The 24855-nt window shown below is 46.6% G+C and overlaps 1 protein-coding gene across 19 annotated transcripts in view; it reads left to right on the top strand.

The window, feature by feature from the left end:
* Positions 1-24855, top strand: part of DAPK1 (death associated protein kinase 1) — a 230065-nt gene that overhangs the window by 1969 nt on the left and 203241 nt on the right. Inside the window, exon 1 of one of the 19 annotated variants that reach the window (XM_021064625.1) lies at positions 4187-4688. The exons of 17 other annotated variants lie outside the window; for them this stretch is intronic. The gene's annotated coding sequence lies outside the window, so the exon portion shown is untranslated. Of the gene's footprint in view, positions 1-4186; positions 4689-24855 lie in introns of those variants that run through there. One more of the 19 variants, XM_021064624.1, reaches the window with a different exon arrangement.

The following is a 24855-nucleotide window of genomic DNA, read 5'->3' as shown; positions in this document are numbered from 1 at the left end:
TAGGCTTATTTTTAAAAGCTTAAGACTTGCCCTTTTTCTGAGTTTTCAAGAGTGATATGCACAAGTATAGGTAGGTCACACATGGAGACTTGTCAGATGTTGAATTGGATTTTGAAACTTCCTTGAACCATGAATTTAATTACGTGGTTGGTCTCAGTGGTTGCTCTGGTTTCATTCGCAACGTTAAATTTTTAACAAATCCCTGATTGAGAGTCTAATATGGCTATCTGGATTCAGAGCATACTTCCAGTGCTGTGGGAGGGAGCTGTGATTCTGAATGTGAAGCCTTTCAGTTCCAGGTGAACAAAGAAGGATTTCATTGGGGGCCTCCAAGGGCTGGATGGGTTTCCCTTTCACCAGGGATTTGACAGGGTAGGTAGTGCCCTGGTCTAACTTTAGCAGAAAAGCCAGATTCCACACCCAAATTTAAATTCAACATTGGGAATTTGACTGCAGCGTATTTATGTTGTGAGTCAAGTAGATAAAAGGATCTTTAAGCAAACAAAAAAGTATGTGTTTATTTCCATGTGTATCAAAATACATCTTTTTTCATAGACCCCTGATGTCCCCTGATTCAGTGCTTCCTTTTTTTCCCATGAAAAGGAAATTCAGAAACACCCACACCCTAGATTACCTAACAAGAATTGTGAAAGTTGATTTTCACTAAAATGATTTTTCAAGTGATAGTTCAGAAAGGAAGTGACTTTTTAAAAGTTGCTGTATCAGAATATTTCTGTCCACATTTAGTATGGACCTGAAGTCATTGGGGGCTCATGCCTAAGAGGAGCTAACTGTATGTTGGGGATTTACTGAGTGACTAAATGAAGGGAGCTCTCAAAAGTCATATTTTGGTTGTACAACTATAAATATAATAAAATTCATTGAATTATTTTTAAAAAGTCATGTTTCCTGGATATGTTTAAGGTTATGGTTTAAGGGCATGTGGTTGAAATACTTTGTTTACCTAGAATGAAGTCACTTTATTCCTGCGTGGTTTTCCTTTGGTAGCAAGGGAAAAAGGTGAAAAAAATATATTTTAATTCTGTTTGTGTAGTGTGGCCTGATTATATAAATTCTCTCCTAAAGAAGGATGATTCAAAGTAGGTGAGATGATTGCTTTATAGATTAAATATGTTGACCTTATTTTCGTGAAAATCTTTTGGTAGAATTATGTGTTATGAGAAGAGAAAAAAAATGAGGCCTCCCTGTGGCTAGTGAGGGAGTTTGTGATCTTTATTTCGTGGGTGTGATGACAGGCCCTCTGCCTCTTCGATGACAAGTGGTTGGCTCATTTGTCACTAGTATTTTGCTTTGATTTTGGCTTGTTCTACGTTTCTGTGTATAATTTTGCCCCGACTGTGCAAGACTAATTGACAGATTGTTTATTGAATACTTTATTGTAGGTGACCTGTGAGTTTGAAAGAAGTGCTCTGAAAAACTGGGAGGTGGAGATTTTTAAAAATAAAGAATGCATGCTGTCTGTTTGATCTTTTGTTTAGAAATGCAGTAATGGGTGGGGTTTTTTTTTTTCCTCCTCAAGTCGTATGCATTTTATGTCTGCTGGGAATTACCTCCTTCCTGAAAACAAATCCTGACATGAGATAGACATAATAGGAAAGATGCTGCTCTCTGTGTCACTGAGACAAGATGGGATGTGGAGGCAGGAGCTTAGTGGCAGAAAACAGAAATTGGCAGATATTTAACACAAAAGTGAGGTTGTTCTAAGCAGTGAGTTATAAACTATTCAACATCTGGGATGTAAGACTTTCCCTATCAGAGTTCCTGTTATGGCTCAGTGGCAAAGGAATCTGACTAGTATCCATGAGGATGCAGGTTCCATCCCTGGCCTTGCTCAGTGGGTTAAGGATCTGGCCTTGCTGTGAGCTGTGGTGTAGGTCGCAGACGTGGCTCGGATCCGTGTTGCTCTGGCTGTGGTGTAGGTGGCTATGGCTCCCATTGGACCCCTAGTCTGGGAATCTCCACATGCCATGAATGCAGCCCTAAAAAGACCAAAACAAAAAAGAAGACTTTCCCTACCTATCTTTGGCGGCAATCTAAATAACAGCTACTCGCTTACCTTGTAAATGTACTGAGTCAAAGTCCGTAGCTACAGGAGGGGAAGGTGGGTTTTTCAACAGGTAGGAAATAGCATTATGATTGCTACTGCTGTTACTTTACTTTTAGAAAAACAGAGAGTATGTATGTACGGGGGTGAGAGTGTGTGTGTGCCTGCCTGTCTGTCTGTCTATCTGTCTGTCTATGTATATTAGTGTGTGTCCTGCCCAGGACTACTGTCAAAAGCTTTCTGTCAATCCTAAAGAACTTAAAAAGTATTATGATTATTTGCAGTAGTGATAGAGCAGACAGGTATTCTGGTCCAAAATTGACTCTACAACTGGCTGGCTCTATAACCTGTAAGTGAAGAAGTCACCTACCTTCTCTGACCCGCTGGATCTTCATCTATAAAATGAGAGGCCTGGTGCTTAGTTCATGGCTCTTGTGAATGTCCAGTCATCTAAGCCATGTAAAAGTATTTTATCAGCAGTCAAGAGTTAAACAAATATTGATATAATCGGTAGGACTGGCCAGGACATGTGAGTATTCCAGGCATGATAATAACTTGGTTTGCAACTCAATATTCTTTTAAGTGTCTGTTTACCAATTTGGGGCAGGGAGGTCCTGCTGGCTAAGGGTCATGGGGGAGAACTGTGCTGACAGCCTTGGCCCTTCTGCTCTGATTCCGAATAATGCAGCTCTGGCCTTGAACTTGCACACCCTCCAGGTGGCAACAAGTCCCTGCAGTGAATGGTCCTGTCACCTATAGAAGATTGCTGGGTGACCTGTGTGTGAGTCCAGGAGGCCCTTTGGTTCTCACCCTCTGTTCTAGGAGGTAGACTAAAGAACTAATGCTGTCACATGTCATGGTTTTGGGGAGGAGTTCTTATACCTTTGGATTTCTCCATGTGCTATTACACTGGGTCATTTTGATGTCCCAGGTGCCCTAGCATCTCTTATCAGTTGGCACTTGGGGCTGCTGAAGACTGGCTCATCCCGCCATTGGGCTCCAGTTACACTCTGGGCTGTGGTTGAGCCCAACTTGTGAGCTTTCTGGGCACTTTCTGAGCGCTGCTTTCCTCAAGGACTGGCCTGTCTTCCTCTTCTACTGTCTGACCTTATGTGATCTTAAGATCTGGCTCCCATCTCCTGAGTAACTCTTTCCACAACGATTTGTCCCTCTCAGAAACCAGACAAAGCTGGTTGCTGTCTAAAGCTCCACTGGTCATGGCCGCAGACTGCCCCCTCCATGCTCCATCGTTGCTTTGTGTTATTAACATTCTCGTATTGCTCCATTCAGCTGGCTTGAAACGTTCCTTCAGGGTGTGTGCTGTATAATTCTGGGCAAAAGTTTGATCGATGCCTGAATAAGCTCCTGCAGGCCGGCAGGCAGGTACTAGACTGAGACCAGAATGGGGATTTGAGATGCAAATGATGCTGTTGTGGATGCTGACATTGATGGAGAGGCGGGGTGCGGTGTGGGACAACCTGGCACACTCATTTGGGAAGTGGGGAGACACCTGCGTTTGCAGGGTGTCATGAGAATTAGAGGCAGGGGCTGTAAACATCTGACACAGAGTCGCTGCCTCCGATATTATTTTTAATAACCTCTTTTCCCTGTTACAGCATTTGCCACAATGCAGACTCATTACTTACCTGATTATTTGCTTTCCCTACAGCTTGTCACAGGGTTGGGACCTTGGACTTGCTTGTCATTTTTTATCTCTTATGCCTAATTGGGTACGTGACACTAGGTGCTCCAGAAATGCTTGCTGCTTGAATGAATGGATTAATATTTGTAAAGCACATGAATACACAGATGTGCACATATATAATATATATATATACGGAGTTCCCATCGTGGCGCAGTGGTTAACGAATCCGACTAGGAACCATGAGGTTGCGGGTTCGGTCCCTGCCCTTGCTCAGTGGGTTAAGGATCCGGCGTTGCCGTGAGCTGTGGTGTAGGTTGCAGACGCGGCTCGGATCCCGCGTTGCTGTGCCTCTGGTGTAGGCCAGCGGCTACAGCTCCGATTCGACCCCTAGCCTGGGAACCTGCATATGCCGCGGGAGCAGCCCAAAGAAATAGCAAAAAGACAAAAAAAAAAATATATATATATATATATATAAAATATATATATATATGTATATATATACATACATGTATATGGCCCTCAATAGGGATGACTGGCAGGGAAGAACTTAGGATACTAAAGGCTGCAGCTCATCCAAATAAAAGCTGTTTTTGCTCTTGCGTTCTCTGGCTGACCAGTAATGTGCAGGGCAGCCAAAATTTCCAAGCACAAGATCAGTTTTAAACAAAACAAAGTGGAGCATTAAGTATTCTGCCTTTGTTTGGATGGTCCCTGGAAGCTAATAGTCCAAAGGGCAGACACTCTCCTTTTGGCAGAAAGTCCATAGGCATTTTAATTGACACAAGGAATTGGAATAAACACCGACAGTCTGAGAACATCTTTCAGTTGGTTTGCTGTGCACTGCAGGACTCAGTCCTAAAAATACTGGCAATTCCGTGGGGATGGGAGGAGAGAGTCCCCAGCTTGTTTTCTCCTTGGAGGTGGGACACACAGGCTCACGAGGTTGACCAGCGAGATCCTTCCAGGACTGGGCGGAATGTGAGTTTTCTCTTTGCATCTCTGTTTCCACGTGCCTTCAGATAGTTCCTCTGATAGGGAAGGCTTCAATGGTTTAAGAGAGAGAACATTCAAATATATGTATTAGAGGGAACGATCTGGGATTTTAAAATTTTATGCATTTGAGGGAGGTCTAATAATAGTCTTCCAGAAAGTGAAGGGGGAGGCATGGTGATGATAGTGAGTGGCAGTTGGGTTGAATGCTTGCTTGATAGCCCTGGCACTGCGGCTCTGGACCGCCTGGGGATGTAGAAATTAGGTTCCCTGGGGCCAGGAACCTAGGGTTTGGAGGTGTTTATGGAGCAGGAAGCCAGAGAGCTTTGAATGGGACTTCTAATTAGGTGCATGACACTAGGTGCTCACTAAATGCTTGCCGCTTGAATGCATGGGCTTTTTAATCCATGCCTTTTCATTTTAGGCTTGGGTCTCACCCCGTTGCTTAGGAACCTAAAGGTCCCCTAGCATTGGCACGCCCTGGCAAAGCCATGAAAAAACACAATAAGCTCACAGAGATGGCTGCTCAGATTCATTTCAGTAATTGCAATGTAGGTCTATATCGGAAGAGGTGACCTTGTCAAACATATTCTCGGAGCTCCCAGCAAAGTTGTAACCCATAGAAGGCAGAAACCATTTCTTTCAAGGGTGTGTGTGTGTGTGTGTGTGTGTGTGTGTGTGTGTGTGTGTGTGTGTGTGTGTGTGTCTGGGGTGTCTATGGACACCTTCAGACATGGGGCCATAAGGGGTCAGCGACAAGGTCAAGATTACCTTGTCTGACCTCTGGGACACCCTGCAGGGGAGTGTGTTAGGAAACTTAACACCCTTAATTCTGGCCAATTGCTTTGTGTACCTATCCTTACCAGGGATTTTGGTTAAATGAAGCAGAATGGGATTTTAGTGGAAACTTACTTCTCATCAGGGGTCGGAGAAAGCTACCTGCTGGTGGAGGGGAGGGGCTTTCATTGGTGAAGGGCAGCCCAGGACCCTTGGGCCCTTAGACCTAGAAGAGGTCAGCAAGTCCTCTTACCACAGGCCAGGTGGCTTCTGCAGCTGGTCGGTTGTAGCAAGAGAGGGACTCAAGCCCCCAGGCAGGCCTGTTTGCATTAAGTTGCTCACACTACTTAGGATCTGGCAATGATCCTTTTTTGGAAGCCGGATAACACTGATAGTTAATGGAAGTAATCTGGGCAGCCATCTAAGGCCACTCCGTTTCAGGACTTGCCATTGGAAAGGCCCATTAGGAGAAACTGGTCACCCTTTCCCAGCAGGCTTGCATTTTCACCCCAGCCAGAGGCTGACCCTTGGAGCTCAGAACTCTCACAGGCACTTGACAACACACATGACTTTCTCGCCTTTTCCAAATGGCTCATGCCCTGCGGTTCTGAATGGCGCAAGTATAGGCCACGGTTTTACCCCAGGTCCTAAAGTTAATAGTTTAGCTTTTTAGAAAGTTCACAGAACACTCTCATTGTTGTTTAACCTTTGAGTCATGGAGTGTGTAAGAGCCTTGGCTCTGGCCAGTGAGCCACCCCTAAATGACAGTTTCTTATTTCATTGAGCGGCCCTCGTCTGTCTGGTTGAGGGCTGGGGGTGATTGAGCCTTCCTGCGAAAGGTGAGACTTAATTGTTTTGCTGTGGTTTGTTGTGGTTGGTTATCACAACTGAATGCCTCATTCCTCGGCCTCGAAGGAGATTAGATGGCAGTGTAATTATTTATAATAAATCCAATTTGTCACTTTGTTAACATTCTAAATGAAGTCCTTTAAAGGCGCAGTTAGGAGAAAGTGGAGGGAAAAATGATGGACCTTGAGTTTTTCCGCATCATCTAAAATGGGGTTAATGGAGTTCCCTTGTGGCTCGGCAGGTAAGAACCTGACATAGTCTCGATGAGGATGCGGGTTTGATCCTTGACCTTACTCAGTGGGTGCAGGATCCGGTGTTGCCGTGAGCTGTGGTGTAGACTGGCAGCTGCAGCTCTGATTTGACCCCTGGACCGGGAACTTTCATATGCCACAGGTGTGGCCTTAAAAAGAAGATAAATAAATGCAACATAATAAATCTTTTTTTTTTTTTGGCATATGGAGGTTCCCAGGCTAGGGGTCCAGTTGGAGCTACAGCTGCCAGCCTACACCACAGCCACAGCAACACAGGATCTGAGCCGTGTCTGAGACCTACGCCACAGCCCACAGCAATACCAGATCCTTAGCCCACTGAACGAGGCCAGGGATCGAACCTGAAACCTCATGGTCACTAGTTGGATTCGTTTCCACTGTGCCGCAGTGGAAACTCCAACATAATAAATCTTTAACTTTGTCTAACTATTGAGTCTCTCTTAGGTAACACAGAAAGTGTACCCCTATTCTAGGTTTAATGGAGTTTTATAGGGAAAAAGTCTAAAACCTGAAAACAGTTGATCTTATTTTCAGTCCCAGTCTGAAACAAAACTGAACTTGTCATGTGCTGGTAACTAATCTCTGATGCTAGCTGACAGGTGTGATCCTATTTGACTGTTGAACTGTTGATCACTTCTCTCTTTTTGAGGTGACACTGAGGGCTCGTGTGGCTTTCAGACCACATCGCAGTCTTTTTTTTTTTTTTTTTTTTTGCTTTTTAGGGCCACCCCCTTGGCATATGGAAATTCCCAGGCTCGGGGTCAAATTGGAGCTATAGCCGCCAGCCACAGCCACAGCCACAGCAATGCAGGATCTAAGCTGCATCTGTGACCTACACCCATAGCTCACGGCAACGCTGGATCCTTAACCCACTGAGAGAGGCCTGTGATGGAACCCAAAACCTCATGGTTCCTAGTCGGATTTGTTTCTGCTTTGCCACAGTGGGAACTCCCAGGCAGTCATTTAAGTATAATGTTGCTCACCTCTGCAAAATGACCGGGGGGCTTTCCCTATGTCCTCCTCATGGACCTTTCATTTGTGAGCATGAGAAATTTTATTTAGTGATGCATATTCAGAGACATCAAGAGGGGAAGGAGGCGGGGAGAAAGCTGTGACGGGTGTTTTTTCCTTCTATAAACACCTTCACCTTTGGATGAGGAGCACAGTGCTGGAACGAATGAGTGCTGTGACCTCCTCATCAATGGTGTTTGAAAAGTTGATGTTGCTGGTGCTTCGATTCATAACCTGATGGTTTTCAGCTGGGAAATTTGGCTCTGCGTATGGACTCCTGGGGGACACATTTTATTTTCTGTCAAAACTGTCTGATTATTCTTAACTTTGATAAAATGGGATGGATGGGGCTGGTTTTTAAATATCTCTGATAATGGTTGATGGAGCGAGTTTTCACGTATAAGGAATGAGCAAGTTTCCTTTTTTTTTTTCCATTGTTGAATAGGCTTTTCCCTAGTTCATTGTTTTCTATCTTTGAAGCCATGCAACCCTTCCCTTTAAAACTTTTTTTTTAATGATTTTTATTTTTTCCATTATAGCTGGTTTACAGTGTGCTGTCAATTTTCGACTGCACAGCAAGGTGACCCAGTTACACATACATATATACATTCTTTATTTCTCACATTGTCATGCTCCGCTTTTTAAGACTTTGTTTTTTTTTTAACTTTAAAAAAATATTTATTTATTTATTTACTCTTTTTGCCATTTCTAGGGCTGCTTCCCATGGCATACGGAGGTTCCCAGGCTAGGGGTCCAATTGGAGCTGTAGCCACCGGCCTATGCCAGAGCCACAGCAACATGGTATCTAAGCCATGTCTGCGATTTACACCACAGCTCACGGCAGCACCGGATCGTTAACCCTCTGAGCAAGGCCAGGGATCGAAGCCACAACCTCATGGTTCCTAGTCGGATTCATTAACCACTGAGCCACAACGAGAACTCCAAGTTTATGAATACTTTGGAGACCTTCCTTCAGTCTTCCATGCTGTTGTTCCTGGCCATGCCTTCCCCTCCCAGTGGAGAATTTTCTAGAAATGTAGGAGAAGGAATCAGTACCTTTTTTGGTCCCATCATGAAGAGGATCAGATTCTCCTCTGAAGTGTCTGCCTAGCAACTCATACCACTATCTACAGCTAGGCTGTATGTGCGGGAGAATAAATATATCTTAGGCAATGGGACAAAATAGTGACAGAAGGCTAACTTGGGACATAGAGGGAGTGGCTTGGGGGAGCAGAGGTCAGTAGATAGTGCTGATTCTGTTCTTTTTTTTTTTTTTGTCTTTTTAGGGCTGCACCCACAGTACTCGGAAGTTCACAGGCTAGGGGTCAAATTGGAGTTACAGCTGCCGGCCTATACCAAGCCACATCTACAACCCACACCGCAGCTCACGGCAATGCTGGATCTTAAACCCACCAAGTGAGGTCAGGGATTTAACCCAGGTCCTCATGGGTGTTAGTTGGGATTGTTACTGCTGAGCCACAACGGGAAAGTGCTGATTATCTTTTTTTTTTTTTTTTTTTTTTTTTGGTCTTTTTGCCATTTCTTGGGCCGCTCCCGTGGCACATGGAGGTTCCCAGGCTAGGGGTAGAATCGGAGCTGTAGCCACCGGCCTGAACCACAGCCACAGCAACGCCAGATCCAAGCCGCGTCTGCAACCTACACCACAGCTCACGGCAACGCCGGATCCTTAACCCACTGAGCAAGGCCAGGGATCGAACCCGCAACCTCATGGTTTCTAGTCGGATTTGTTAACCACTGAGCCATGACAGGAACTCCTCTTTTTTTTTTTGCTACCTTGTGGCATATGGAACTCCCAGGACAAGGATCAGATCTGAGCCACAGTTGTGACTGAAGCTGCAGCTGCAGCAATGCCAGATCCATAACCCACTGTGGCAGGCCAGGGACTGAACCCACGTCCCTGTGCTCCCTAGTTGTTGCCAATCCTGCTGAGCCACAGCGGGAGCTCCTGGGGAAGTGCTGATTCTATTCTAATGTTTCCTCCTTCCTTGGAGAAGTTCTTCTAAATCTTTTTGCCTCCTTTGAGTAGAGCTCCATTTTTTTTTTTTTCATTTTTCTTTGTTTCTTTCTTTTTTTTTCAATCTGTGGTTTATGGGTAAGCAGCAGAAATTTGTGTCTCTGGAAGAGTGATGAAAGGCTGCAACCTTTTGAGTGTACTGTTAAATAGACTGAGAGTTACAAAAGGAAAGCTCTGGGCACTGTGAGTATATGATACTGTGGAGAATAGACTTATCCCAGGCAAGTGCTAAAGCTGAAAATGCTGAATTGCACCTGATGACCTGGAGCAGCCATCCCTAAAAGTTTGGTGAGCCAAAAACACGCTGAGAGGTTATTTGCTATCTTAAAATTGCTATTTTCCTGGTATATACATCAGGGTGATTGAAACCAGAGCCTGCCAGGGGTCTCTGCTCTCCGAACCTGGACGGTGAATACAGAAAGCTGTGTTTTCCAAATGTTGTCTTTGCCACTCAGAGTCTAGAATTGGCAGGTGCACGGCTGTCTGTAAGGCTTGAACCGTCCCCCCAAATGTCCTCAGGAACTGCCCTGGCTTCGGATGATCATAGGTTCATCTTCTCCTTTTCCTGGTCGGTTTTTACTTCTCTGCAGACTAACTACAGGGGCACCCGTGTGTTCAGGACAAGACCTGGCTAACTTTAAGGCACTTCTACTCTCTTGTTCTCCTTAATCTCTCTCTTTTAAGTCTGGTTGTTTGTATTTGGAATGAGGTTATAGTTGATGTTACCAAACAGATAGGTGTTGTCAGAGAATTTCCTGGCCAGGGCCCATATCCAAATGGGACGGGAACCCTAAGAGGTAGTCGTACGTATACCCATATCCGTTCTCCCCCTAATGTCTCTTTTTCCACATTGTACAATTGGAATGAGGTGGAATCTTTACCTGTCATCCCTTTGGGTGGAAAAAAGCTATAAAATGACTGAAAGCCTGTCCTAGGCATTTCTTTGCCATGTAATTCACATTAGCTTTGGAATAGAGGGAAGATATTTAAAATTCCCCATTTAGAATCGATAAGGGTTTTCCTCCACCCACCCGTCAGATATTCCCCAGGAATATCTGGGGAGCTGCAGGCAGCTGATTCAATTGTTCAGGAGAGGAAGTGAATTAGAACAAGTGGAACATTTTCTAGGAGGAAGTTTTATCAGTCTTGCCTTCCTCCCCACCACGCCTTTGGCTCAGAGAGATAGGAAAGCTTGGCAAATACAGCTGCGGACAGGCGAGGTGAGCCTAAAGGCAGTGCAGAAGCGTGACATCTCTTGGTTTTGCTCAGCATGATTCAGGCATTGAGTGAGTATATCCTGCTTGGTGAATATATCCAATTAATATGGACCATCCATTGTAGCCCTCATCTTCAGGAAAAACATTCTCCTTGTTGCATATAATTTTTAAAAACTAAATTAAAAAAAAAGTTAGAGTTCCCATCATGGCGCAGCAGAAACAAATCCGACTAGGAACCATGAGGTTGCGGGTTCAATCCCTGTCCTCACTCAGTGGGCTAAGGATCTGGCGTTGCTATGAGTGGCGGTGTAGGGTGCAGACACGGCTTGGATCTGGCATGGCTATGGCTGTGGTGTAGGCGGGCAGCTATAGCTCCAATTTGACCCTTAGCCTGGGAAGCTCCATATGCCACGAGTGCAGCTCTAAAAAAAAAAAAATAAAGAAAAAAGAAAAGTCGAAGTTATCTGTATTACAGAGAAGTTTTACCTGGACAACTAAGAAGCAAATACAGACTTTCAGCCTGCAGCCTTTTGCAGAGCATACCCATGGCTAGTCCACTGTGCAGGTTCTCTTTCTTTCTTATTTTGTATACCCCTTACTAATTTGGGGTAAATCACTGGTCACTTTGTTATTGTTTTGTTTGTTTTTGTTTTTATTTTTTAATAGGACTGCACCTGCAGCGTATGAAAGTTCCCAGGCTAGGGGCTGAATTGGAGCTGTAGCTGGTGACCTACGCCACAGCTACAGCAATGCCAGATCCTTAACCCACTGAGCAGGGATTGAACCTATATCCTCCTGGATACTCAAGTTCATTACCGCTGAGCCACAGCGGGAACTCCACTTTGATTTTTTTTACATTTGGCTGGTCCATGTAATTCTTGGCTCTTCTCATGGATTGTGAGCTTTCTGAGAGTAGAGAACATGGCTTTTTTGTGACTCTTAGGTAGGGTGGGATTCAATTACGTGCACAGGATGCCTTGTTTAGGTGCCTTGCGAAGGCGCATGTCCAGAAATTAGAATGTGGTTCAGAGCTTTGAACCCAAAGCCCTGACTCCACAATGCACTAGCTGGGAAATGCACTTCACCTTGCACCAGCCCTTTGCCCTGGGGAAGTCCCTCGACTCCTGTGAGACTCAGTTTTCTCATCTGTGAAAGGGGGATAATAATCAATAATCACACCTACCCCATAAGGTTGTTGTGAGATGTAGGAAATGTGTGGAAGGTGCTTGGCCCGGTACCAGGCTCACAGTCAGTGCTGGAGAAATGGTGGCTGGTTTTTTTTGTTTTGTTTTGTTTTGTTTTGTTTTTTGTCTTTTTGCCATTTCTAGGGCCACTCCCGAGGCATATGGAGGTTCCCAGGCTAGGGGTCGAATTGGAGCTGTAGCTGCCAGCCTATGCCAGAGCCACAGCAACGCGGGATCTCAGCCGTGTCTGCAACCTACACCACAGCTCACAGCAACACCGGACCCTTAACCCACTGAGCAAGGGCAGGGATCGAACCCGCAGCCTCATGGTTCCTAGTCGGATTCGTTAACCACTGTGCCATGACGGGAACTCCGTGGCTGTTTGATAAGAGAGCAAGGACATGCTTCTGGATGTGTGACCAGGAACCTCCCATCCATTCCTCATTTCCCAGTGCAGGTTCTGCATTGGTGGAGAGGTGGGGTTGGGGGGGTGGCTTCCAGCTCCTCAGTTCTATCCTTCCTCCTCCTCTTCCTTCCACCTCTGTCTCTCTCCCCGTCTTAGGCTCAGCCCGCCTGGTGGGCTCCTTCTATCACGTTTGACGTCATTTATCTGATCTGTCCTCTTAGCTGCCCAGTCCGGCTGGCTCAGACCCAGGGCTCGATGTACGTTTTGAGCTCCCTCCAGCAGGGTGGTTGATGATTCACAGAGCTCCCGAGAAACAAATTAGCCAGGACTTTAGCCGTGCCTCTGAAAGTGGCCTGCTGGAGACCAGGCTTGCAAGGATGCCGTTGCCAAAGTGCGTCCAGAGGCCCTGGGAGGAGCTCACGTCAAGGTTGGTCTGTTAAGATGGGAAGATGTGCGAGTTCCCATCGTGGCTCAGCGGTAAGGAACCTAACTAGGATCCAGGAGGATGTGGGTTTGATCCCTGGCCTTGTTCAGTGAGTTAACGGTCTGGTGTTGCTGTGAGCTGTGGTGTAGGTCACAGATGCAGCTCAGATCCCGTGTTGCTGTGGCTGTGGTGTAGGCTGGCAGCTGCAGCTCCGATTGGACCCCTAGCCTGGGAGCTTCCATATGCTGTGAGCATGGCCCTAAAAAAAGGCAAAAAAAGAAAAAGAAAGATGTGCTTTCAGGGAAGCCAGGACTACTAAATGCTGCAGGACAGCTGGGAGTGAGCTGCTCTGAAATGGTCAGAGGATCCATCATCCTGGTGTTATTAGGAGCCTAAAGCATGTCAGTATGCAAATTCATGTGTTTTTGTTTTGTTTTGTTTTTGTCTTTTTAGCGCTGCACCTGCAGCATATGGAGGGTTCCAGGCTAGGGGTTGAATCGGAGCTACAGCTGCTGGCCTTCCACAGCCACAGCAACACCAGATCCAAGCTGTGTCTGCGACGTACACCACAGCTCACAGCAACGCCAGATCCTTAACCCACTGAGCGAGGCCAGGGATGGAACCCGCGTCCTCATGGATGCATGGACTAGTCAGATTTGTTTCTGCTGAGCCACGATGGGAACTCCGCAAATTCATGTTTTATTTTAACATGGTGTCCTGTAACTTCCTGAAGAGTCGATTTCGATTCTCTAGATGCTTTTTATGGTTGTTACTGTTTTTGGCCACGCCTGCGGCGAGCAGACGTACCCAGACCAGGGATAGAACCTGCTCCACAGTGGGGACCCAGGCCACTGCAGGAACCATGCTGGATCCTTTCTATTGCTAGGCACCAGGGAACTTGCCTAGCTGCTTTTTAGACGAAAAACCACCTCAAGCAGCTGAATAAGATGCTAGTATTTGATCAGAGGAACAGATGATTGATTTTTGTTCGGGATCTTTATGGAGGAAGGCGTCTTGATGAGCGTGTCAGCCTTTGAGATCCATTCTGGGATGAGCTTGCTGCAGGAGGCGAGGCAGGCGGCAGGTCGGAGCCTCTGCTCGTTTCTGACACGTACTGATTTAAGATGTGAAAATGAGTGTTTGGCCAAGCCAGAATAGCCCGTGCCAAGAAAAGCCTATTAGGTTGGCAGCTGAAAGGCTGAATTGTTAGGATTTACTTAATGGCGGGGCTCTGCCAGCTGCTGGGAGTGAAGGCCCACTTACGGTTTGAGTGCATCCTTGTTCCCCAGGCTGCGGGCCCATGTGGTCAAGGGTATGGCAGCTGCACGAGAGGCCACTTTAAAAGGATGATTCCAAAAATAAATAAATAAAAATCAATCAATCAATCCATAAAGGATGATGATTCCTTAGTCTCTGGGTCCACTGAGTAGAGAGATTTGTAGTTTATAAAAGTAACCATAGACGCTCACAGAAATTTTTTTTCACGTTAAAACTTAGCATTGATTTTTATTAGAAATCATTGAAGATACCACTTCATTCCTTTATTCAGTGGTTTAGGGAGCTCCCATTATGGTGCAGCGGGGAAACGGATCTGACTAGTATCCATAAGGATGTGGGTTCAATACCTGGCCTTGCTCAGTGGGTTGGGGATCTGACGTTGCTACGAGCTGTGGTGTAGGTTTCAGATGAGGCTTGGATCTCGTGTTGCTGTGGCTGTGGTATAGACTGGCAGCTGCAGCTCTGATTCAACCCCTAGCCTGGGAACTTCCATATGCCGTGGGTACGGCCCAAAAAAGCAAAACAAACAAACAAAACCAACCCTCTTTAACAGGGCATTCCTGTTGTGGCTCAGCAGGTTAAGAACCTGACTAGTATCCACAAGGATGTGAATTTGATCCCTGACCTCACTGTGTGGTTAAGAATCGCGTGTTGCCGTGAGCTGTGGGGTATGTTGTAGACGAGACTCAGATCTGGTGTTGCTGTGGCTGTGGGGTAGGCTGGCAGCTGCAGCTCTGATTTGACCCTTAGCCTGGGAACTTCTATATGCTGCAGATGCAGCCCTTAAAAAAAAAAAAAAGAAAGAAAGAAAAAGAAAAGTGGATTGAACCTTCCTGGTCCCCTCAAAAAACAAAACAAAACAAAAAAACAAACAAAGAAACAAACAAAACCCCAATCCCCCCCCCCAACAAGTTTACAAGTACTTAATAATTTTAAACAAGGACTAAGGAATACAGTGGTGAACAACAATAGCAAAAAGAAAAACAAACAAACTCTGCCCTTGTGGGCATTACCATCTGATTCATGAAATAGACTTCAGACAGGGCATCATATACAGAAACACAGAATTCCAAACTGTAAGAGAGATTCATAAGGAGAAATAGAGACTTTTAACAGAGGGTGTAACTGGGGCCCCAGTGTAACTAGGCAGTCAGGAGAAATCTTTTGAGTTATATTCATGATGGAGGGTGGGTAGATTTTTGTTTTTAATGATTTTTAGTTTTTCCATGATAGTTGGTTTACAGGGTTCTGTCAACTTTTTACTGTATAGCAAAGTGACCCAGTCACACATACATATATACATTCTCTTTCTCATATTAGAAGATGGGTAGATATTGGTCAGCCAACAAGATAGGATGCGTGGGTTAGACGAGAGCAATAGGCAGGTATGAGAATGAAGATCCTGAAAGTGAGAAATAACTTGGTGTGTTTGAGGCTGTGGAAGAAGAGCTGTGTCGTTGGGGCCAGGGAGTTAGTGGGAGCCTAGACAAGGCCCCCTCGCCTGGGTGCCCTGCTGCTGGCTACAGTAAACTATTTGGATCATATCTGAAATGTACAAGGGGACCCTGAAGGGCTTTTCCTGGGCAAGTGGCCTGATCAACTGACACTTTCAGAGAATCTCTGATGCTGTGTGGAGGTTGGATTAAATGCCGTGGGAGGAGGAGTTTTCAGGATGGCTCAGTGGGTTAAGAACCTGACTAGTATCCATGAGGGATGTGGGTTTGATTCCTGGCCTCTCAATGGGTTAAGGATCTGGTGTTGCTCTGAGCTGCGGTGTAGGCGGGGCAGCTGTAGCTCCAATTCCACTCCTAGCCTGGGACCCTCCATATGCTGCAGGTGTGGCCCTGAAAAGAAAAAAATTTTTTTTTTTTAAGTACACAGCTCTAAAAAGAAAAAAAAGGAAAAAAGAAAAAAGTCATTGGCCTTGGATAATGTGTTTAAGATGATGGAGGCAGCCATTGGACACCCAAAATTCCTAAGCCAAGACTGGAGATTGGGTGATGGGTGGTAGGTACTTTGTGGCCTGTTCCTCTGCTGCTGTTGTGGAAGAGGCGTTTAAAGAACTTGAAAACATCCCAGATGTTCCTGGTTCATACAGTGTGTTCAATATGTGTTTCCTTCCTTTAAACTGGGAGTTCTCAACCTCAGGACCAGTGATGGTTTGGTGGGGATGATTCTTCGGGGGTCAGTGGGGGGCTCTCCTGTGCAGATCTAGCAGCGTCCCTGGCTTCTGCCCTCTGGGTGCTTGTGACATTCCCCCACCCCCATCCCAGCCCATTGAGAACCCCTGGGGTACAGGATCAGGACTTCGAAGTGTTAATCAATGGACCTAAGGGTTGGAACGGGTGGTAGGCAAGGAGGACCTGCACCACTGAGCAAAGTGCCCTTGAAAGAAGGTATTGACCTTGGGGGTCTAGAGCTGCGGAAGGAGGCGAGCGGGCTGCCAGGTGGTGTGAGCCAGGGGGCTGAGGTAGGTTTTGTATAGAACTGGCTGTTATGCGTTGACTACGGAGTGGGCAGATCTGCTGTGTCCAGGAGGCATGAGGCGTGGGGTGGCACTGACAATGAGTAAGACCTGGACAGACTTCTGGTTTTCACTCGCCCACATGTGGCAGCCACCCATGGCCAACGCTGAGGTCTCTGCTGTGCGGGCTGCTCTGAGTCATGGCTCGGCTGGGTTCCCACCGCTGCCTGACCTCGGTCCACCCTGCGCTCCAAGGGTGACCTTCTGCTGCCATCTCCATGACTCTGTTTTTAACCTGCTTAACAGCTGTGGGTTTTTTTGTTTTTTTGTTTTTGGTCTTTTTAGGGCCACACCTGCAGCATATGGAAGTTCCCAGGCTAGGGATCCCATTGGAGCTGCAGCTGCCAGTCTACACCACAGCCACAGCAACACCAGATAAGAGCTGCATCTTCAACCTACACTGAAGCTTGCAGCAGTGCCAGATCCTTAACCCACTGAGGGGGGGGCCAGGGATCAAACCTGTGTCCTCATGGATATTAGTTGGGTTTGTGACTGCTGCGTCACAGTGGGACCTCCATTAGTGGGTTTTTTGGTTTTTGTTTTTCCACTTATAAAATAAAGAGGAGGCCTCCTGGAGAGGATTAAATAAAAAAGTATGTAAGTAACTTAAAAAGAGCCTGTGACAGACGATAAACCAATACATGTATGGCATACCTGGTCTAACGAATCGTTCACATCTGTGGATTATGTTTAGAAGACCAGGTTGAAAAGGACTGCTTGCAAGAAAAATAGCAGTGTGACTGATGGAGAAAATAGATAGCTTTAAATATACAGGGAGGAGTTTCCGTCATGGCACAGTGGAAACAAATCCGACTAGGAACCATGAGGTTTCGGGTTTGATCCCTGGCCTCACTCAGTGGGTCAAGGATCTGGCGTTGCCATGAGCTGTGGTGTAGGTCACAGACTTGGCTCAGATCTGGCATTGCTGTGGCGGTGGTGTAGGCCGGCAGCTGTGGCTCTGATTAGACCCCTGGCCTGGGAACCTCCATATGCTGCGGGTGTGGCCCTAAAAAAAAGAAAAAGAAAAAGAAATATCCAGGGAGCGTGATGAAAGCATTGCTGTAATTCACAGTCAAGTGTCCTGTAGTAGGACCAGAGTGACCATATCACGGCTTCACTCTATCTCCACTGAGAATCTGCTGTTTGATAGGAGCTGTGACTATAACTCCTTAACTGAATTCTAATCTTTAGCCAAAACTAGAGAACTCCTTGTTTTTTATTCGCTTTTCCTTCTCTTAGGCACCAAGATCCTGCACTGCATCCTGTGTGAGCGTGGGGAGCCCGCATAGCTTAGCTCTTGGCTCCGCATCCCCACCACCTTCCTGGCCCAGGAGCTTTTCTGGATGGAAGGTCAAGTCTCAGGACTTGGTGGGAAGTGTGAAGAACACGCATGTTCTCCCATCTCTCAGCTCCCCATGGAAGGGAGGGGCGCTTGCATGGAAGTCACCCTTGAAGCTTGACAGTGGCAGAACATGTGAAAGGACAGGGAGGGGCTGCTTTGGGGGCACTGGGGAAAAGGGAAACGTGTCAGTCGAGGTGCTGGCAAGGAGTGAGTCCACTCCTGATAGTCAAGGTGAAGGAGGGCCCAGTCCACGTGTCTGGGAAGCTGACACCACACCTAGGGCTGAGCTGGAGCCACCGAGAAAGGCCACCAGCACATGCCACTTTGGGGATGAATCACCCTGGCCTCTCCCTCCTCTGCCTTGTGACTGCCTCCAGGTAACCCCCTGCAGGGAGCCAGGGAGTGCAAGATGCGGGGCAGCCTCCTGGCTGGACAGGGAAGGGTGCAGAACAGAAAGGGGAGGGGGATATGGACAGATGGAGGAGATGGAGAATAACCAGGAGAGGGACGTCTGCTAGTGATGGTGATGAAACAGTACCAGGTTGCTGGGTGACTGCCCTGCTCTACTGGGGACAGCTGATCAGCATCCTCACTGACAATTTGCAGGACCCTCCTCTCTACTCTGAATACTGGGTTTCTAGTCCATTTTCCCCACATTGACACTCCCGACCATCCCCTTTCAAAGTGTTCCTTCTTGGAGTTCCCGACGTGGCTCAGTGGTTAACAAATCCAACTAGGAACCATGAGGTTGCAGGTTCGATCCCTGGCCTCACTCAGCGGGTTAAGGATCCAGTGTTGCCATGAGCTGTGGCATAGGTTGCAGATGCAGCTCGGATCTGTCGTTGCTGTCACTGTGGCATAGGCCAGTGGCTAAGGCTCCAATTTGCCCCCTAGCCTGGGAACCTCAATATGCCACAGGAGTGGCCCTAGAAAAGGCAAAAAGACAGAAAAAAAACAAACAAACAAACCCACAAAGTGTTCCTTCTTGCAAACTCTTGGGCATTTACTCTTCAGTACAGTCACCCAGCATTTACACTCTCCACATTGTATTGCTGGCCATCCCTCTCTGTGTGTGTGTGTGTGGTGTGTGTGTGTGTGTATCTTCCCTAGATTGTAAGCCCCTTAAGGTGTCATAGTTCTTTTGTTCTTAGCATCTTGCATGGGGAACGTATTCCAGATATACCTGTTTCGTTTTGTTTTTTTTTTTTTTTTAGGGCTGCACTTGCAGCATATGGAAGTTCCCAGCTAGGGGTCGAATCAGAGCTGCAGCTGCCGTCTATACCACAGCCACAGCAACGTCAGATCCGAGCCTCATCTGCGATCTACACCATAGCCCACGGCAACGCTGGACCCCCAATCTACCGAGCGAGGCCGGGGATCAAACCTGCATCCTCATGGATGCTAGTCGGGTTCGTAGCCTGCTGAGCCACAATTGGAACTTCAGGTGTACCTCGTTTGAGGATCAATTCTCTTAACTGGTTGTAATCACAAAAATTCTGAAATGAAGGACTATAGTTCCTATGATTTTTAAGATAGCCAGGTAGTCACTTAAGATGAGTAGTATGGTTTTATCCTTGGCACAGCCCTGAGCGGCAGCAGCTCTGTAAAATTGTAAAGTGGGTCCCACTGTTCAACGGCTAGCGGATGGTGGCAGAGGTTAAAATGGCCATGTCCCTCTCCATCATCCTGATAATTTCCCCCAAGTCTGTTGGTGCTTTTGACCATGTCACCTATTCTCATTGTCATGTGTATTTTATAGTTCTCAAGTGTGGGACAGTCTAGTGGGAATAAAATGTGGTCGGCTTCATTTTAGTTACTGCAGGGGAAATTAATACCAGAGGCGATAGGCAGACGTGCCCGTGTCACAGCGGCGATAGACGGACGTGCCCATGTCACAGCTAGTGTGGTGCACGTGTGTGCCGAGCCTGCACACGTACCTTCTCACAGCACAGCTGTTGGCCCTGGAATATTTGCAATTTAAAAGTGAAAACCCATGGGACTTGGTGTTAAACCTTTCTGCATCGGCAGTCTCCCTGCTGTCAATCAGTCCTGTCGAGTTTGCTCTCTTTTTTGACGATGCTGGAGAACTGGGGCTGCCAAAAGGAAAAATATAGGATTGACTTCTTCCCCAATAAGTTTTTTAATTGATTCTAGGGCACGAGGAAAGGTATACCTTGAGTTCCGAAAGGATAGGGGTTAATTATGGTTTAAAATTAGTCCTATAGGCGGGGCTCCGGGTTCACCCAGAGAGAAGCAGCGGACGGCTCCGGCAGAGTCGTGTAAACGGATTGATGGGAAAACGGGCTTCTGCTGCTCAGGGCCTGGGAGCAATGCCAGCCTCCCAACAAGGTGTCAGTCAGCCTGCCCACGCTGGGAGCAAGTGGAAAAACTGCCAGCGTGGGGGAACTCTGCTCTGAGGGGACAAGACAGCTGGAGCCAGAGCAGTTTTGAAGGTGCACTCTTGTTCCTTGGTTGCGTTGCTTCCTGTGATAATAAAGAGGCTGCTGGCAAGAAGACAGCTTCTTGAAAGCCAAAGCCTGGGAAGAATTGTGGGGAGCAGGTATTTAAAAATCAGCCTCCGTGAGGTGGGAAGAATCAGGGTAGTGGAAACAACGAGGCTTTGTCTCTGTAACTTAGAGTTTCTTTTTTGACCCTTGAAGGCAGGTGGGAAGTGGGTTGTTTTTTTTTTTGTTTTTGTTTTTGTTTTTTTGGGTTTTTTTTGCTTTTTTTAGGGCCACACTCATGGCATATGGAGGTTCCCAGGCTAGGGGTCCAGTCGGAGCTACAGCTGCCAGCCTACACCACAGCCACAGCAACGCAGGATCCGAGCCGTGTCTGCGACCTACACCACAGTTCAGGGCAACGCTGGGTCCTTAACCTACTGGGCGAGGCCAGGGATCCCGAACTCGCCACCTCATGGTTCCTAGTCAAATTCGTTCATGCTGTGCCACAACGGGATGTTTTTTTTGATGCTTCTTTTTCAGATTGGGAAACCACAGTTTAGAGAAGTTAAGTTCCAGAGAGCAGTGTTCAATTCAGTGTGAATTAAAATGTGTGTATGTGTTTACTTACTTGAGCATGTATGGATAATATACATACATTTATGGATACCACATATACAATTCTTGTAAATTTTTATGATATTAAGGATGTTTAACAATTTACAAATAATAGCAAAATGTATGTAGTCGTATTATAAATGCCTTATCACCAGCATATAGCCAGAATGCATCCATTGATTTTTGCTCTGGCCAACCTATGGTTGATGACAATTGGAAAGTGATTCTAGTCAGCTAAATCTTTTCCCAAGGAATTGATTGCCACTAAATCTGACATACTATTAGACTATTTTACACCCTTGTATCAATTATATTCATTACACTGAACCCTCTTTCAACGTTAGCACTGCTGATTGCAGTGGTGCCAGCTATCTTTGTAGTTTTTGGTGTCATCGCAGGGATTGGGACATGGATTCTCTCTTACTGACAGTGGCCGTGTTTGACAGGCAGCTCACGGCATTCCTGCAAAATGAGCAGTGGGCTCTCTGAGCGTCACGGGCAGACTGGAGCCCTTCCCTGGCTCCACTGTTAAGGGCTGAAAAGGCAAGTGCTTGCGTGTCTTTCTCTGTTGAGTCCGGTCCCAAGAATGGCGCTGAATGTGTGGCTGGAAACTCAGCAGGTGCTGAGGGAGACGAACTCTTACTCACGTGGACGAGTGAGATTGCAGAGCTGGGACTGGGAGCCAGTTATGGGACTCCAGTTAGTACTCCAGGAGGACAAGGTCCTTGGCGGGCAGTGAGGATGCTCAGGAAGGGAGGTGTACCAGAGATTGTGTCTCCATCATCAGGATGGGCTAGCATCCTTCTGGTGGTCTGACATTAGCACATGGGCAGTGACAGAGAGAGGAGGAGAGAAGACAGCATCTCCTTCTGTGTCCCTTTCTCCCCCCTTTATTAAGGCTGGCGTTTTTCTTCCCCGTCTTCTGGGAAAGCCAAGGCAGGGTGGTGACTTCCACCTTCAGTACCCAATGCAGGTTACTGGTTATGGGGAACAAGAGAGACATCTGTAGCCCTTTACGTCTTCTAACATGAAACAGATCATTCATTCGCAGGACACGGAAGTCAGAATTTGCAGGGAAGTAATGTTCCTACTTCTGTCTCCAGTAGTCAGCTTTTCAGCTTCCTGGGTAGCCTTTGTATGTTTCCATGTATAGCCTGTGCATTATTTCTTTTCTTTTTTTTTTTTCTTTTTAGGGCTGCACCTGCTGCATATGGAAGTTCCCAAGCTAGGGGTCGAATCCAAAGTATAGCTGCAGGCCTACGTATGCTACAGCCACAGCAATGCCAGGTCTGAGCCACGTCTGTGACCTACACCACAGCTCATGGCAACCCTGTATTCTTGACCCACTGAGCAAGGCCAGGGATTGAACCTGCAACCTCATGGTTCCTAGTCAGATTCATTACTGCTGAGCCACAACCAGAACTCCTAACCTGTGTATATTTCAATCAATAAGCTTAGACAAACCAGCTATGATGGAAAAAAAAAATCATTAGAAAAATAAAATGGGAGTTCCCGTCGTGGCTCAGTGGAAGTAAATCTGACTAGGAACCATGAGGTTGTGGGTTCGATCCCTGACCTTGCTCAGTGGGTTAAGGATCTGGCATTGCTGTGAGCTGTGGTGTAGGTCGTAGATGGGGCTCGAACCCTGCATTGCTGTGGCTGTGGTGTAGGCTGGCAGATGTAGCTCTAATTGGACCCCTAGCCTGGGAACCGCCATATGCCCCAGGTGTGGCCTTAAAAAGACAAAAATAAGTAAATGAAAAAATGAGTTTAGACATATTTTCATGTGTTCAGTGAAATGGTATCATGTAATACACATTGTTCTACACTTCGTTTTATTTAGCTCACAGCATATTTTGAAAATCATCCCATTACTTCACAAAAAGAAATTCCTCTTTCTATTCTATGGCTTTATCTTAGTTTATTTAACTCTCAGTATCTGTGAACTTTTAGGGTTCTTTTCTAATCACTTTATTGCACACAATTCTGCAATGAATACCTTTGTGTAAAATGTTGACGTTACCTGTATAGAATAAATTCTTAGAAGTGGAATTGCTGGGTCGATTGTTTGTCATGGCTGGTAGATATCATTGCTCTTCGGAGAAGATAAGACAGTTTACATCCCAGCAGCTCACAATTGAGAGTTGATTTCTCCACCTTCTCCACAACTTTTGGATGCTTGCTGCTTTGATAGGTGTCTTTTCATTAATTTTTAAAAATGAATGAGTACAGGCATCTCTTACTATATTTCAGAACTGTTTGTCTTTGCTGTGAACTTGCAGTTCCTACTGTTTGCTCATTTTTCAATAGTTTTGTAGACCTCTGTTAATTTGTAGGAGCTCTTTATATACTAAAAAGTGTTTTATGGGAGTTCCCGTCGTGGCTCAGTGGTAACGAACTGGACTAGTATCCGTGAGGCTGAGGATTCGATCCCTGGCCTCTCTCAGTGGGTTAAGGATCCGGTGTTGCCCTGAGCTGTGGTGTAGGGTGCAGACGCAGCTGGGATCTGGCATGGCTGTGGCTGTGGTTGTGGTGTAGGCTGGCAGCTGCAGTTCCAATTCAACCCCTAACCTGGGCACGTCCATGTGCTTTAGGTGTGGACCTAGAAAGACTAAAAGATAAATAAAAAGTGCTTTATGTCCTTGGCATGATTTGCACATCTTTTCTCTAGGTTGTTCTTTGTCTTTTAACTTTGTTTCTAATCCCCGCCCCCCTGCATAATGTTTTTTTGTATTATGGTAAAATATGCATAAAATGTACATTTTTACCTTTTCTTTTCTTTTTTTTTTTTTTTTTTTTTTGTCTTTTTGCCTTTTCTAGGGCCACACCTGTGGCATATGGAGGTTCCCGGCTAGGGGTCTAATCAGAGCTGCAGCTGCCGGCCTACACCACAGCCACAGCAACTCAGGATCCAAGCCACCTCTGCAACCTACACCACAGCTCACGGCAACGCTGGATTCTTAACCCGTTGAGTGAAGCCAGGGATCGAACCCACAACCTCATGGCTCCTAGTTGGATTGGTTAACCACTGAGCCACGACGGGAACTCCCATTTTTACATTTTCTTTTTTTTTAGGGCCGCACCCACAGCATATGGAGGCTCCCAGGCTAGACTATAGTTCCCAGAATTGGTCTTTGCTATAGCTACAGCAGCGCCAGATCCAGGCTGCTTCTGCAACCTACACCACAGCTCATGGCAATGCCAGATACTTAACCCACTGAGCGAGACTAGGGATCGAACCTTCGACCTCATGGATACTCGTCAGATTCGTTTCCTCTTAGCCACAATGGGAACACTCCCCATTTTTACTGTTTTTAAGTGTATCCTTTAGGATGAGCAGTTTGTGCCCTGCCAAAGGTGCTGAAGCAGACCAGGAAGGGATGCTCAGGGGCCTCTGCCTGGAAGCGGGGGCATCTCTTTCTAATTTTCCTGGCTCCAAATAGGCTGGAGATGCCCTGACACCAGGACTCAGTTTCTCAGGTCTCTAGACCCACTGGCAAGTGCCCTTCTGGATCTTTCCTCCCAGGCTCCTTGAGAGGAGGGTCAAGGAGCTCCCCTGACATTCCAGGTGCACTGGGCCATGGATCCCCTCACCCTCGGGGTAGCTGAGGAGCCCCCAGGTGATTATCTCAGGCTGCAGGCAGCAAGGCCATCCTTCTGTGTGGTCCAGGAGGCTGGGGAGGAAAGGCTAGGAAGCATAGACTTGAAACCTTGCATTTGCATCTTTCTCAGAAGCCTGCAAGTGGAGCTGGGGTGAGTTCTCTGCCAGGACCACCTCCT

The sequence above is a fragment of the Sus scrofa genome, chromosome 10, assembly GCF_000003025.6.
Source record: "Sus scrofa isolate TJ Tabasco breed Duroc chromosome 10, Sscrofa11.1, whole genome shotgun sequence".
Classification (NCBI taxonomy): Eukaryota; Metazoa; Chordata; class Mammalia; order Artiodactyla; family Suidae; genus Sus; species Sus scrofa.
This window is presented reverse-complemented; position numbering and strand designations above follow the sequence as displayed.